This window comes from Stenella coeruleoalba, assembly GCF_951394435.1.
Source record: "Stenella coeruleoalba genome assembly, chromosome: 18".
NCBI classification, from domain to species: Eukaryota; Metazoa; Chordata; class Mammalia; order Artiodactyla; family Delphinidae; genus Stenella; species Stenella coeruleoalba.
In genome coordinates, this window is record NC_137164.1 from 72,154,662 (window position 1) to 72,171,497 (window position 16,836).

The window sequence follows — 16,836 nt, forward strand, 5'->3', positions numbered from 1 at the left end:
CTTGGAATAAACCTACCTAAGGAGGTAAAAGACTTGTACTCAGAAAACTGTAAGACACTGATGAAAAAAATCAAAGATGACACAAACAGATGGAGAGATATACCATGTTCTTGGATTGGAAGAATCAATATTGTGAAAATGACTATACTACCCAAAGCAATCTACAGATTCAATGCAATTCCTATCAAATTACCAATGGCATTTTTTACAGAACTAGAACAAAAATTCTTAAAATTTGTATGGAGACACAAAAGACCCCGAATAGCCAAAGCAATCTTGAGGGAAAATAAACGGAGCTGGAGGAATCAGAGTCCCTAGCTTCAGGCTACACTACAAAGCTACAGTAATCAAGACAGTATGGTACTGGCACAAAAACAGAAATATAGATCAATGGAACAGGATAGAAAGCCCAGAGGTAAACCCACTCACCCATGGTCAACTAATCTACAACAAAGGAGGCAAGAATATACAATGGAGAAAAGACAGCCTCTTCAATAAGTGGTTCTGGGAAAACTGGACAGCTACATATAAAAGAATGAAATTAGAACACTCCCTAATACCATATACAAAAATAAACTCAAAATGGATTAAAGACCTAAACATAAGACCAGACACTATCAAACTCTTAGAGGAAAACATAGGAAGAACACTCTTTGACAGAAATCACAGCAAGATCTTTTTTGACGCACCTCCTAGAGTAATGAAAATAAAAACAAAATAAACAAATGAGACCTAAATGAAACTAAAAAACTTTTGCACAGCAAAGGAAACTATAAACAAGACGATAAGAACCCTCAGAATGGGAGAAAATATTTGTAAGTGAATCAACAGACAAAGGATTAATCTCCAAAATATATGAACAGCTCATGCAGCTCAATATTAAAAAAACAAACAACCAAAAAAAGAAAAATTAACGTGGATTGCTTGAAAGCTGATCACTTGGCATTTTGATTGATGTTTTTGGCATCGATCAGGTATTTTCAAAATGTATTTTAAAAACAACTTTTTTATAGAATAAGAAATAACTTCTAGACTATTTGGAACTCAGAGTCTCTCTGGGCTATGCTGGTTTGGAGGTTATGCCACTGCTAGCCATTCCCTCCATCAACTCGGAGGGTCATGTGCTATGTACTATGTATATTTTAGGGTTAATATAGAATTAAAATGAATTTCATTTAATAATTTTTTTGCATTGTAATATTTTAATTTTATTTATTTATTTATTTTTAATTTTCATTGGAGTATGGTTACTTTACAATTTTGTGTTAGCCTCCACTGCACAACAAAATGAATCATACACATAGAGATATCAGACTTTCCTCCTATTTAGGTTATCACAGTGCATTAGGTAGAGTTCCCTGTGCTAATGAATTATTTTGATGATGCCTTTTCTTTGAAATAATTGGAGATACCATAGCTCAGAATAATTGGTACCAAAAATATCTTTCTGTAGGGATAAATATATGAATATATATTAAAAATTAAATGATCCAAATCTGCTATTTTTCTCCTGATAAACTCTATAATTGATTCCTCCTTTTGCTTCGGTCCTCTATTTTATGACACTTTTAGCAATGTCTGTAAAGCAGAATTACCTGTTCAAAATGGAATAATGATAAATTATTTTATTACTAAAGGTGGTCTTAAACACTTTTAAGTAATTTTAACATACTAATTATTTTTAAAGAGAAACAGAAGGGATTTTTGGAATGAATTCTAAAATCTTGAGTTAAGTTTTAAAATCATTTTGGACATGAATTCAAATAATATTTTAAGGTTTCCATTTTTATTTATATTAATTGTTCAACAAAATATAACAAAAACAGCTTTCTTCAAGAATTGGAACTTTTCTTCCTATAAATTTGGGTTTATTATATGTCGGTAAGAGACATAAATCTGTTATTTTCTTTTGGTCTCCAATGCCCCAATCTTCCCTCACTAAGGGACCAATTTCATTGGATACCACAGGCTCTGACCTTGGGTGACTTTCTTAGTCTCTCAGTGTCTCCCCTTCCATTTTTGTAAACTAAAGGGAATTGGATTGTGGTTTTTTCAAGCAATGATATGCAGAGACACTAACTAAATCAGTTTTGAAATATTTGTGGATAGTCTTGCTTTATAATAACACACTTAGACAGTTAAGTGTTTAGACAGAGCTTAATGAAGAGTGTATGAAAATGGCAGAAGCAGACTAGGCAGATTCAGGCATGAAAAATTATACAGTGAACCAGAGTAGCACACCTGCCTTCATCCTGGGAACAAAAAAAGTGTGTGACTAACCAATAATCCACCCCAACATTTACCAGGGCAATTAATCAACTGGGAATGCATGATTCTTGAATACAAAGTTGTTTTCATTCAACGTGAGTCATGCCATACAAATTAATGGTGTTTCGTGGATGTATAATTCTTGAGTCAATGCCAAAAGGCTCTTTTCTAAAAGGAAGAGATTATACGTCAAGAAATCTCATCAGGTCACGTCAAACTGACTCAAGCTACAGCCCGTGGAGCCCGTGCCACATTTTATCATTATCGTACACCCCAGCTCAGTCATGATGCCCTTAGGTGTCCAAACGTATTTAGAAAACAACAAGACAACTTCATTACGATTGGCACAGTACCAGCAATCCAGATGCTGAATACAATGTGCACAAAAGGACTGGCAGACACAAGTATCTGGTTCATTAGACGTCCAGGACAATCAGCATGGTCAGGAGGTCTGACAGGCATCCATCAGGCACCCAGTGGCTGTGATGGAAGAGGGAACAGAATGATAGCACATAAGAGATGGCTGTTCAGCAAGGTGGATTATGGACATTGATATTTAGAAAGAGTTCGGCTGTCCTCAAGCCCTTTCTTACACATCATCTTATCTTCCCTTCATCACAATACTCAGGATGAGTCTCACATGTGCTTCCATCAGGATTAGCAAAATGTGTGTAGTGACCTTGAAACTGAGCAGGACCCTGTGGTGCTCCTGGGCACGGAAGCCTTTCTGTCTCCTGTTTCCTGTAGGGAGCAGATTCAAGCCTCCATGACTTTGTCTGAGTCCCAAAGGGCAGATTCGAACAGTTGCTAATCAGAGAAGGGAAGGGATGAAGAGACAAGGGAGGAGCAGCTAAGAAACAATAGTGCAGCCTTGGGGCAGGGTCCTGGGTCAAGGGATACACATAACAATATCTTTAAGCTCTTTATAAAAAACTCCTCACCAAATCCTCCCTGGTTGGGACACACAGTTTTTGAGGGCAGGAGCCAACTGTGGCCCCTTTTACCTGGGAAAGCAATAAAGCTACTCTTTTCTACTTCTCCCAAAACTCTGTCTCTGAGATTCAATTCAGCACCCGTATACAGAGACCAAGTTTTTGACATCAACCTCAGGTAAGTCAGGACCAGAGCTCAAACTAGTACCTGATCTTCTGATTCAGATACCCTAGACTTTCCAGACTGTTTGAGAAAACAGTGCACAGATAACACTGACTTCACTTGTAAAAAAAAAATACAGAGACTTTAGTGTATATAGAAATATGTTTTCGATTATTTATTTTTAATAAAATTTAAGTTGTCCAGATATTTTTATAACATTTCAATTAGTAGAGATTTGAATAACATTTAAATTATCTAAATAAGTATTATAATACTATTTCTTTGGTTTGTATTGTTATTGAAAAACTACCTAAATTCTCAAAATTCTTTATTAATCAAAAAATGAAAATCAGCAAAGGAAAACAGTGAAATAAATGTGATGATTAGACATTCAAAGGACCTTTACTGACGCAGATAAATACGGTGGAGTTACTATAACAAATCATTGACTGAATATCTCTTTGGGTAAGTTATTTGGAGCAACTAGATACCATTCAAAAAATATAATCAGCTTAAAGACATGATGAAAACCAGAGGATAAATATGTAACTTTTCAAATGCTTATCACCCAGGTCATCTTGTCACATGACCACCTCTAAGGGCAGGTGGCAGAGGTCTGGACCAGCTGGTTGCTACACTGGCCACCTTTCAGGAAGTCAGGAAACCTTTCTGAGCCTCAGTTTTCTCATCTGTGAGATGAGAATAGAAATGGAAAGAAATTGCATAGAGACTAAATGAGACGATATTCAGGAAAGAGCCTGGTCCAGGCATGTGTTCAGTAAACATGAGCTACACAGTGACAACATTAGAAAGTCTGTGGATTGCAGTTGGTGAGACACAAAGATGCTTCCTCCTCTGAACTTGAAGCCTTCCTTGGGTACCTGGTCATGCCTGCCTTGATCTATAATTAACTCCTTCCTCACCATGTTCTTTGATGAACTCTGGACTCTGAGGTCCACACTACATCTTCAGCATTTTCCTATTCCTGCAGAATTGGCTACTGCAATGAATGACTTATCATAATATGTGCTAAATAAACTTCCGCTGTATGGAATCATGGGCTTTTTAGCACAGCTTTCAACAGCAGAATCATGTGAAATGATTCAGTTGGATTGGATTTAAATGTAAGTTTCTCCCCACAATTCAGAATGACTTTTGTTCCAGTGAAAATGGAAACCTTTGGAGAATGCCATCAAAACTATGCATAGCTGCATTATAAACTATCAGTATCTGACCCTAGGGTTTCAAAATATAATGTCTAAAAACTATAACAGATTTTGCAAAAATATAGCTAAAGATCCGTTCATTTCACTTAGGGCCTTAGGTAATTTGCCAGTGTTAACAGGATCTAACATGGCCTGAGAAGAAAGGGAAGGTTGACGGATGTCCTGAAGCATTTTATATTTATTATTTAAGGAAATTAACTTATTTTCCTTCCTTTTGTGTTGACACAGAATATTACTTTTCTGAATAATTGCTATTATACATAAACGGCATAGGTTAAGTCTTAAGGAATTTTGAACCACAGGGAGAGAATATATTTTCCATGGTTCCTGAATATAAAGCAATGAGGAATTGATTTGGAGATTAGAGGAGGACGAATAGGAGAAAGCAGGAGCATGCCCTTGACATTCAGTGTTTGTACCAGACACATGAAGCTCCAGGGAGATAGTAAGTTCGTGCATGAGCATAGGATGGCTCGAGAAATTGCATAAATCTGGGTTTTCTTCTCTCTGTGTCTCTTTTTCCTTCGGTCTCCTTTGTTCATCAGTCTCTTTATCTTTCCGGAAAATTGACTTGTATCACAATCCCTTCTGCAATCCCCTCCCATCCCTATGACCTTCTCTGATCCCTAAGAACCAGAAACCTTCCCTCAGGCTTTATGACAACTCTGCTTCTGGTATTGACCCAAACTGGAATAAACAGGGTGTCACTGGGAAAGCAGGAAGCCTGAGACGGAAATGATTATTTAGACCTTATTTTGAACCTCACTAAGCACAGGGGGTTGGTTCAGCATTAAGTCATGCAAATAAAACAACAAAAGCTGCAGGGCTGATTTTCTTTGAACTCCAGGCCCTACCTGAACATAGCAGTTAGTTTCCATAGTCACAGACAGGTGAGGAATTTGATTGTCTCACATTCCTCAGAATTTATGGCCTTCATCATTATGAATAAGATCATTCCAAGGAGCACTCCTCAAGCAATAGTTTCAAGAACTATTACACAGCAACTGTTAGCACTAATGGCTGAAGAATGCCTGTAGCAGTTCAAAATGCTCCAGTACACATCAGCGTGGAAAAAGCAATAGAAGATTCTTCTTAAATTCTAACTTAATCCAGACATATCATTTGATAAATATTGCCAGTAATTGGAGCAAAAGTGAAGGGTTAACAGAACTGATGAGCTCTTGGTTATCCTATCCTGCTGAGATTTGAGCAGCAGTTGAAGAATGAAGGCTGGGAGGCGTCCAGGTCTGGGACGTGTTTGGAGGCCTGAGCATTAGGCCAGGCTCTGTCAGCCTCATCTCTTCCCATTGCCAGCAAGACTTGCCTTCTACCTGCAGGTTCAGCCTTGTCCAGCCCCGAAGGCAATGTTGGCCCAATCTGGTTCATGAGAGCAACCACAATACTTGGGCAGGAGACCATCAGATATGTGTGCCCCAAAGGGTGTGCATTAGACCCCAAGGTTCACGTGGATGCCCAGGAGGCCCATTGAGGCCATGTTCAGGTTCTCAGGAAAGTTTGCTCAGAAAGAGTCTGTCCTTGTGTGATGTTTACTCTTCTTCCTCTTTCTCCTTCAGACACACATGCACACAAGTTCTTAGTAGAATACCATTCGATCTCAAACTAGGTGGGCCAAGCCTTCGCACGGCAGGCCAGACACAGCATCACAGGAATTTGAGTAAGTCCAGGGGAGGTTGGGTGGGCACCCCAGGACTGGAGAGGCAGGGCCAGGCCCAGGAAACGAGTCATGACAGAGGCTCAACCAATAAATGGAGGGTCAGGAAGCAGAGTCAGACACTGGAGAACAAGAGTTCTGGGAGAAACGGGATGAGAGATTCCTAAGCAGTATCTAAACACGTAGTGAGGAGGGCTTGGATAATAGGAACACCAGCAGAAGAATAAAGGTAGAGAAGCAGAAGGCATCACATGGACGCTCAGGCTAACAGAAAATTGCCCCCCAGCTCTGCTACTTTCTAGTCACTGTTTCCTTCGTGTATTACCTTGCTTCTCTCAGTCAATTGCTTCTTCTTATAATGTAGCAGATGGTATCCAAATTGCTGGGAACTCATCGAGGTAGTGTGCTGTGCAGCATAATGCCTGATGTAGAGTAGGTCCTTAACGGACAACAGTTCATTGTCCTAAGCCCACCTCCTCGCACTTGTGCTGCAATCTCTGGTTTCAAGTAGGACTGATATCTGAGCATGAAAGTGCCTAAGACCTGTGATGGGTCAGTGGGATGGAACAGGCTGACACCTGGGGCTCTCACAGTTACATAGGTAACTCATTAACGTCATTATTAAGCATAAATACCCCTCCTTCCGAAAGTCCGGTAATTTCTGGTTTAAGACTAAAATGTAGATTCATGCAAAATGTAAATCACAGCTAAGAACTGCTAAGATGAAAAATTTAGTTTGGTGCCATTTTAAACACCAAGACATCATGACAATTGGAATTGTGAGATACCTTGGAAATTTTGGTGGAAGATGCCTAGACATCAGACATCATCAGTCCTGAACCTATAATATTACATATTGTTTTTTGGTTTTTTTGCAGTACGCGGGCCTCTCACTGTTGCGGCCTCTCCCATTGCGGGGCACAGGATCCGGGCGCACAGGCTCAGCGGCCATGGCTCACGGGCCCAGCCGCTCCGCGGCACGTGGGATCTTCCCGGACCGGGGCATGAACCCGCGTCCCCTGCATCGGCAGGCGGACTCTCAACCACTGCGCCACCAGGGAAGCCCTTACATATTGTTTTAACATCTGTGCCAGCCACTTTCCACAAAGCCCTCTCCTCCACTACATGCTCATGCATATGGGCACCCTTCCAGGACCTTCTCTCTGGACATTTCCAGAAGGCCGATTAGTGTTAGGTTGAGATTTAAAAGATAATGTAGATCTTCTTTGGCTTGTGTAGCAACAATTGAACATGAAGTATAATCTGAGATAGACTTCTTTATAAAAATTGTCCATGTGCAGACACTGTGTTTTCTTCCTCACTGGTAAAGTGAAGGACCAGGCTTTTACCTTCAGGGAAAAATCTCTCTGATGGTTTGTAGCTAACAGTGCATTTACAAAGGATTTTAAGCCTAGAAGACACAGGAGCTGTACTCTTCTGATGAGTTTGCCCAGAGAACATCTGCTTCAGAAGCTTGGGATGCAACAATTGGCTTTCACTGTATCTCTAGACATAAGTCCCCAAATCTTAGCTATAAAGCTTTGAATGGGTCAGAAACACACCTTCTGACACTAGAGATTTTTTAAATGTATATTACTTTGTAGTTTTTAAACATGCTGTAAGATGACTGTTTAAAACATGAAGAAATCATTACCATTAAATATCAAAAACAGAGTATACATTTACATATAAAATATGACTTTGCCCACCAAAAACTGCCACAAAAGAGTAGTCACTGGATCATATTCCTGCAGATTTCTGATACAAAGACTATGGTTGTCCAAAGAACATGGTATTAACTGCATTTAATCTGTCCAGATCTGAGTTGAGAGCAGCTAGATTTCAGCAAACGGTTACTTTTCTTTCTCATTCAGAGTGATATATTTCAGACATACATTCCACTCCAGGACAGTACCTGTCTGAGAGCTCTCGCTCTGTCAGGAGATGTTAGCAACTATTGCCAATCATACGTTTGTGCCCCTAACACACTGGGCTGGGTTGAGGGATGTCTGCTCACAAGAAGAAAGGAAGAGAAGTCCACCAGGGCTTAGAACAAATGTATATGTGAACTAATCTAAAAAACTTATCCTCCTAGAATGAAGCTGGAAACATGGAATATCACATTAGAAAATGCAATCCTAAAAATCTGACTTGCAAAGTTCGGTTTCTGTTTATTAAGCAAAACAAACCACCTGACAAACCAGGTGTAGAACGAATAGATGGATAGAGGCTAAAAAGCCATCCTGTGTCATACCTCCAGTGTTCCCATCCAGCTGATCATGGCAATTTTCTAAGCCCTCAGAGCCCAGTTTCTCCGTCTGTGACATGGAGATTTTTATCCTACTCATCTCACACGGCTGTTTGGAAAATATTAGAAATAATCCACGTCAAGCGCTTAGCCTAGCCCATAGCGTACCTTGTTAGCTCTCAACAACTGTTAGCTATCATTATTACTATCTTATTGATTTACTTTGGGGAACATAAGAAGTGCTGACATACGATGTACTCTCTGTAATCAACATCATATTATTTTTCCATTTGTGTGATGTCTTAACACTGAAACGGTACCTTACGCGCATAAGCTCATTTAAGTTTCACATAAACTCTGCGGAGTAGATAGATATCAAATCTAATTTGGGAGACTCTTAAGTGTCCTTTCCCTGAGTATCATAAGCTAGAGAAAATAGGAAAAACAACATCCTAGAAAATTAAGGAGCTCTCTCATAACGGCAAATCAACGGCAGCAACTTGGAAATGAAAAGCTGGAGAAACTCGCTGTCATGGCCTCCACCATGTAATAGAAGAATCATGCTCACCCATGAAGGAGGCCACTGGAACCAAATTATGGGAATAAATTAGGGATCTAGTTTTATCCATGCAGTTTCTCAGAGCACTGTATGCTTCCCGAATCTTGTGTTAGGACAGGCAGACAGGGAGAGACAAGAGCCCCCGTCTGGGAGTCAGAGAGCCTGGTCTTCCTTCTTTCTCCTGCCACCTTTTAGCTGTGTGACCTTGAAATACTGACTTGACACTCTCTCAAAATCTAAGCTTTCGCCTGTGTAAATGTGGATGGTGGAAGGTATTACTAATCTCGTGATTTTTTTGCAAAGACTAAGCAATATGACTTGAGTAAGGAGCTTAGTGTAACATGTAGAACATATTAAATACTCATTTACTGGTAGTTCTCACAGTATTGTTAATATTTTATAACTCAAATATAAGAATAAGAGAGTTTAAAAAATCTGAACATCCCTAGTCAACAAATGACTACACAAACCAAGATATCAGCACATCCTGGAAGCTCCGTATCATGGGGACATCTGGTCATAGGGACACCAGAGTCCTCAGGAGACCCGAATTCTGCCCTGACCTCCCTAATACATCTCCCAGTGCCACAGATGGGATCTTGCAAATCCTCAATACTATGGCCTTTACCGTATGTTTTCGAGTCAGTGAGTACTTCAGACTGAGGTGGGAGATTGATGTAAACTTTAAATTCTGTATTATGTCAAAGGTAGTTGGAGGTCATGGAGAAACGTGGAAGGAAGGAAACACATGTGTGCTCTGTGCCGACTGTGTTCTGGGCTCTGTGTTAGTTCTCACCAGTGACCTCCTTTAACACTCAGTCCTGTGGGATGGCTCTTGTCACCCTGATCTCACTCAGGAGGAAACTTGGGCCCTAAAATTAAGTAACAAGGTAGCCCATTGTTAGAAGGAGGAGCTGAGATTTGACTGCTGGTTTCTGAAGCATAGCCTTTCTAGAAAAGTGAATAATCTCTTACTTTTTTCTCATCCCAAGTAGTACTCAAGAGATGCAAAGTTTGTAGTTTCAAGCTGGGTCTTATAAAAGATACATTTTTTGATATTTATTCATACAACGAAGCTCTGCTTGGCCCATCTTGACCTCCAGGATACCTCACCTGTGGCTCTTTCCTCACATCTCTAACTTGCCGTTGCAAGTACTCTGCTTCCTCTGCCTCACTCACCTCCTCACCCAGGATCCTTAGGATGCTGAGGGCGGTGCTGGACCAGATCATCATTGCTCCAAGCATCTGACAGCAGCACATCTAGATGTAAATACACACTGTGACCCAGGGGAAAGCTAAGACTCAGAATATCCCATCTGAGGGGAGGGGCGGGTAGGGGTGGGGTGGGGGAATTAGAGAGCTCCAGCCCCTGCTTCTACCTGAGCACCCCATGCCCTTAAGTTCCAGGGGCTCTCAAATACATCATGAGCTTCCATGCACTTGCTTTTCAATGAGCCAAGTTCTGTACCTGGAGTTCCTTTTTAATGATATTATTGTATGTTGTTTATCAAACACTGTGCTCAGTCCTTGACTTACTGTCTTTCTTAATTTAGACAATAACCCTCTGGAGTACCTACTAGAATTATCTCCTTTTCTCACAAATGGAAACACGGAGACAGAAAAATTAAGTAGATTCCACAAGGTCACAGTACTAGTAGGAAGCAGGGCTTAGTTTCCAACCCCGGCTATCTGGCACATGGACACTTTTAACCCTATACTATCCCCTTTTCTAGGGCTGGAAAGCTCCTAATTACCCTTCTATGCCCTCTGGCATCAGCTCTGGAAAGCTTTCATCTAGTCTACAGATGAAATGATTAATTCTGTCTTCTGTTTTCAAAACATTTTGTTCCTTCCCCTGTTATATTTACCATATTACATTATAGTTATTTATTTGGGTGTATTTCTCCCCTACCGGAAGGATTTCAACCTTCTTCGTCTTACTGGAAATTGTCAGATCCCTTGGCATAGAATAGATAATAGATAAATGTTTATTAAAGTGAGTGAATGGATAACTGAATTATGAAGAGATAAATAAAAGAAGGAAGTGTCATTCATTTCAGTGACTTCCCTAGATCTGCTGTGTGGACTGCTGCTTAGAAGTTTGATGTTTTTCTCTTCATTTTCTATTCTCTACCCCTGCACACCAGTTTTTGCCTCTGCTTGCTTTTTTCAGAGATGATGGCCTTTTAGCTTATTCTTTGAAATACATGAAAGATTGTATAATAAGAACATGTGTGTGTGTGTGTGTGTGTGTGTGTGTGTGTGTGTGTGTATTGCAGCACTATTTACATAGCCAAGACATGGAAGCAACCTAAATGTCCATCGACAGATGAATGGATAAAGAAGACGTGGTGTATATATACAATGGAATATTACTTAAAGAGTAATATTAAAGAGGATGAAATAATGTCATTTGAAGCAACATAAATGGACCTAGAGATTATCATATTCAGTGAAGCAGGTCAGAGAGAGAAAGACAAATCATACGACATCACTTATATGTGGAATCTAAAAACATGATATAAATGAACTTATTTACAAAACAGAAATAGATTCACAGACATAGAAGACAAACTTATGGCTACCAGAGGAGACAGTGGCAGCCAGGGTGGTGGCGACGCTGGGGAAGATAAGTTAGGAGTTTGGGACTAATAGATACACAATACTATGTGTAAAAGAGATAAAAAACAAGGACCTACTGTGTAACACAGGGAACTATATTCAGTGTCTTGTAATAACCTATAATAGAAAAGAATCTGAAAAAGAATATATACTTTTATATATGTATTTATATACATATATACATATATCTGAGTCACTTTACTGTACACCTGAAGCTAACACAACATTGTAAGTTAACTATATTTCAAGTTTTAAAAATGGCTTCAAAAAAAAACGGGTATTGCAATCTGAGTAAAGCTGTTATTGTGATGCAAAAACATCACTAAATGACAAAAAGCATCCCTGAAACCTGCTGCTCCCCCTTCATGTTCTACCTATCCTTCCTCCCTACTCCCTCCCTCCCTCCCTCCCTCTTTCCCATGGTCATAAAGTGCACTCCTTTCTGCTTCAAAGAACTTGGGCAGGTCCATTTCTTCTGCCCTGGAACGCATTCCCATGGAGAGCTCAGATGGCAACTCCCAGGTCGTTTTGCACAAAGAAATGACTCATGCTTGGGAGTGGGAGAATTCACTCCTACAAAACCCCAAATGAAAGCTACTCTCTTTGGTCTAAAATAATCATTTGTTTCTTCATTCAGTGGCCTCGACTCCAGGATGTACAGTCATCTTAAAAGTGTCTACATTCCCCAACCAGCTTACTCTGTTTTTATTTATTTATATATTTTCTTTTTTTTTTTGGAATATAGTTGATTTACAATGTTGTGTTAGTTTCAGGTGTACAGCACAGTGATTCAGTTATATATATATTCTTTTTCAGATTCTTTTCCCTTATAGGTTATTTAAAAAATACTGAGTATAGTTCCCTGTGCTATACAATAGGTCCTTGTTGTTTATTTTATATACAATAGTGTGTATATGTTAATCCCAAACTCCTAATTTATCCCTTTCCTCGCTTCCCCTTTGGTAACCATAAGTTTGTTTTCACTTTCTTTTTTTTTTAATTTTTGAATTTTATTTTATTTATTTTTCATACAGCAGGTTCTTATTAGTGATCTATTTTATACATATTGGTGTATACATGTCAATCCCGATTTCCCAATTCATCCCACCACCACCACCACTCCCCTGCCACTTTCCCCCTTTGTGTCCATACGTTTGTTTTCTACATCTGTGTCTCTATATCTGCCCTGCAAACCAGTTCATCTGTACCATTTTTCTAGGTTCCGCATATATGCGTTAGTGTACGATATTTGTTTTTCTCTTTCTGACTTACTTCACTGTGTATGACAGTTTCTAGATCCATCCATGTCTCTACAAATGACCCAATTTCGTTCCTTTTTATGGCTGAGTAATATTCCATTGTATATATGTACCACTTCTTCTTTATCCAGTCATCTGTCGATGGGCATTTAGCTTGCTTCCATGACCTGGCTATTGTAAATAGTGCTGCAATGAACATTGGGGTGCATGTGTCTTTTTGAATTATGGTTTTCTCTGGGTATATGCCCACTAGTGGGATTGCTGCATCGTATGGTAGTTCTATTTTTAGTTTTTTAAGGAACCTCCATACAGTTCTCCATAGTGGCTGTATCAATTTACATTCCCACCAACAGTGCAAGAGGGCTCCCTTTTCTCCACACCCTCTCCAGCATTTATTGTTTGTAGATTTTCTGATGATGCCCATTCCAACTGGTGTGAGGTGATACCTCATTGGAGTTTTGATTTGCATTTCTCTAATAATTAGAGGTATTGAGCAGCTTTTCATGTGCTTCTTGGCCATTTATAGGTCTTCTCTGGAGAAATGTCTATTTAGGTCTTCTGCCCAGTTTTTTTTAATAAATCTATTATTAATTAATTAATTTTTTGGCTGTGTTGGGTCTTCATTGCTGTGCACGGGCTTTCTCTAGTTGCGGCGAGCGGGGGCTACTCTTCGTTGCAGTGTGTGGGCTTCTCATTGCGGTTGCTTCTCTTGTTGCATAGCACGGGCTCTAGGCGCACGGGCTTCAGTAGTTGCAGCACGCAGGCTCAGTAGTTGTGGCACACGGGCTTAGTTGCTCCGCGGCATATGGGATCTTCCCGGACGAGGGCTGGAACCCGTGTCTCCTGCATTGGCAGGCGGATTCTTAACCACTGCGCCACCAGGAAAGTCCTTCTGCCCATTTTTTGATTGTGTTGTTTGCTTTTTTAATATTGACCTGCATGAGCTGTTTATATATTTTGGAGATTAATCTTTTGTCCGTTGATTCACTTGCAAATATTTTCCCCCATTCTGAAGGTTGTCTTTTCATATTGATAATAGTTTCCTTTGCTTTGCAAAAGCTTTTTAAGTTTCACTAGGTCCCATTTGTTTATTTTTGTTTTTATTTCCACTACTCTAGGAGGTAGATCAAAAAAGATCTTGCTGTGATTAACGTGAAAGAGTGTTCTTCCTATGTTTCCCTCTAAGAGTTTTATAGTGTCTGGTCTTACATTTAGGGCTGTAATCCATTTTGAGTTTTTGTGTATGGTGTTAGGGAGTGTTCTAATTTCATTCTTTTACATGCAGCTGTCCAGTTTTCTCAGCACCACTTACTGAAGAGACTATCTTTTCTCCATTGTGTACACTTGTCTCCTTTGTCATAAATTAGTTGACCATAGGTGTGTGGGTTTATCTCTGAGCATTCTATCCTATTCCATTAATCTATATTTCTGCTTTTGTGCCAGTACCATATTGTCTTGATTACTGTAGCTTTGTAGTATAGTCTGAAGTCAGGGAGTCTGATTCCTCAGCTCTGTTTTTTTCCCTCAATACTGCTTTGGCTATTTGATATCTTCTGTGTCTCCATACAAATTTTAATATTTTTTGTTCTGGTTCTGTATAAAATGCCGCTGGTAATTTGACAGGGATTGCACTGAATCTGTAGATTGCTTTGGGTAGTATAGTCATTTTCACAATATTGATTCTTCCAATCCAAGAACATGGTATATCTCTCCATCTGTTTGTGTCATCTTTGATTTCTTTCATCAGTGTCTTACAGTTCTCTGAGTACAGGTCTTTTACCTCCTTAGGTAGGTTTATTCCTAGGTATTTTATTCTTGTAGTTGCAACGGTGAATGGGATTGTTTCTTTAATTTCCCTTTCTGATTTTTCATTGTTAGTGTATTGGAATGCAAGAGATTTCTGTGCATTAATTCTGTATCCTGAAACTTTACCAGATTGATTTAGCTCTAGTAGTTTTCTGGTGACATCTTTAGGATTATCTATGTATAGTATCATGTCATCTGCAAACAGTGACAGCTTTACTTCTTCTTTTCCAATTTGTATTCCTTTTTTTTTTTTTTCTTCTCTGATTGCCATGGCTAGGACTTCCAAACCTATGTTGAATAACAGAGGCAAGAGTGGACGTCCGTGTCTTGTTCCTGATCTTACAGGAAATGCTTTCAGTTTTTCACCATCGAGAAGGATGTTTGCTGTGGGTTTGTTGTATATAGCCTTTATTATGTTTAGGTAGCATCACTCTATGCCCACTTTCTGGAGAGTTTTTATCATAAATCGTTGTTGAATTTTGTCCAAACCTTTTTCTGCATCTATTGAGATGATCATATAGTTTTTATTCTTCAATTTGTTAATATGGTGTATCAAATTGATTGATTTGCATATATTGAAGAATCCTTGCATCCCTGGGATGAATCCCACTTGATCATGGTGTATGATCCTTTTAATGTGTAGTTGGATTCTGTTTGCTGGTATTTTGTTGAGGATTTATACATCTATATTCATCAGTGATATTGGTCTGTAATTTTCTTTTTTTGTACTATCTTTGTCTGGTTTTGGTGTCAGGGTGATGGTGACGTCGTAAAATGAATTTGGGAGGGTTCCTTCCTCTGCAATGTTTTGGAAGAGTCTGAGAAGGATGGGTGTTAGCTCTTCTCTAAATGTTTGATAGAATTCACCTGTGATGCCATCAGGTCCTGGACTTTTGTTTGTTGGAAGGTTTTTAATCACAACTTCAATTTCATTACTTGTGATTGGTATGTTTATATTTTCCATTTCTTCCTGGTTCAGTCTTGGAAGGTTATACCTTTCTAAGAATTTGTCCATTTCTTCCGGGTTGTCCATTTCATTGGCATAGTGTTGCTTGTAGTAGTCTCTTAGGATGCTCTGCATTTCTGCAGTGTTCAATGTAACTTCTCCTTCTTCATTTCTAATTTTATTGATTTGAGTCCTCTCCCTCTTTTTCTTGATGAATCTGGCTAAAGGTTTATCAATTTTGTTTATCTTCTCAAAGAACCAGCTTTTAGTTTTATTGATCTTTGCTATTGTTTTCTTTGCTTCTATTTCATTTATTTCTGCTCTGATCTTTATGATTTCTTTCCTTCTACTAACTTTGGGTTTTGTTTGTTCTTCTTTCTCTAGTTCCTTTAGGTGTAAGGCTAGATTGCTTATTTGAGATTTTTCTTGTTTCTTGAGGTAGGCTTGTATTGCTATAAACTTCCCTCTTAGAACTGCTTTTGCGGCATCCCATAGATTTTGGATCATCATGTTTTTGGTGTAATTTGTCTCTAGGTATTTTTTGATTTCCTCTTTGATTTCTTCAGTGATCTCTTGGTTATTTAGTAACATATTGTTTAGCCTCCATGTGTTCGTGTTTTTTACGTTTTTTTCCCTCTAATTAATTTCTAATCTCATAGCATTGTGGTTGGAAAAGATGCTTGATATGATTTCAATTTTCTTAAATTTACCAAGGCTTGATTTGTGATCCAAGATGCGATCTATCCTGGAGAATGTTCTATGTGCACTTGAGAAGAAAGTGTAATCTGCTCTTTGTAGATGGAATGTCCTATAAATATCAATTAAATCTATCTGGTCTATTGTGTCATTTAAAGCTTGTGTTTCCTTATTAATTTTCTGTTTGGATGATCTGTCCATTGGTGTAAGTGAGGTGTTAAAGTCCCCCACTATTATTGTGTTACTGTCTATTTCCTCTTTATAGCTGTTAGCGGTTGCCCTATATATTGAGGTGCTCTTATGTTGGATGCACATATATTTATAATTGTTGTATGTTCTTCTTGGATTGATCTCTTGATCATTATGTAGTGTTCTTCCTTGTCTCTTGTAATGTTCTTTTTTTTTTTTTTTTTTTTTTTTGCGGTATGTGGGCCTCTCA

General features: G+C 39.0%; 1 long non-coding RNA gene across 1 annotated transcript in view; it reads right to left on the bottom strand.

The window, feature by feature from the left end:
• The window catches only part of LOC307176808, a 57,141-nt gene extending 46,811 nt beyond the window's left edge, over window positions 1-10,330 (bottom strand). Inside the window, exon 1 of the long non-coding RNA XR_013824897.1 lies at window positions 10,248-10,330. This is a non-coding gene — a long non-coding RNA (uncharacterized lncRNA). The remainder of the gene's footprint in view (window positions 1-10,247) is intronic.
• Between the last annotated feature and the right edge of the window lie 6,506 nt (window positions 10,331-16,836).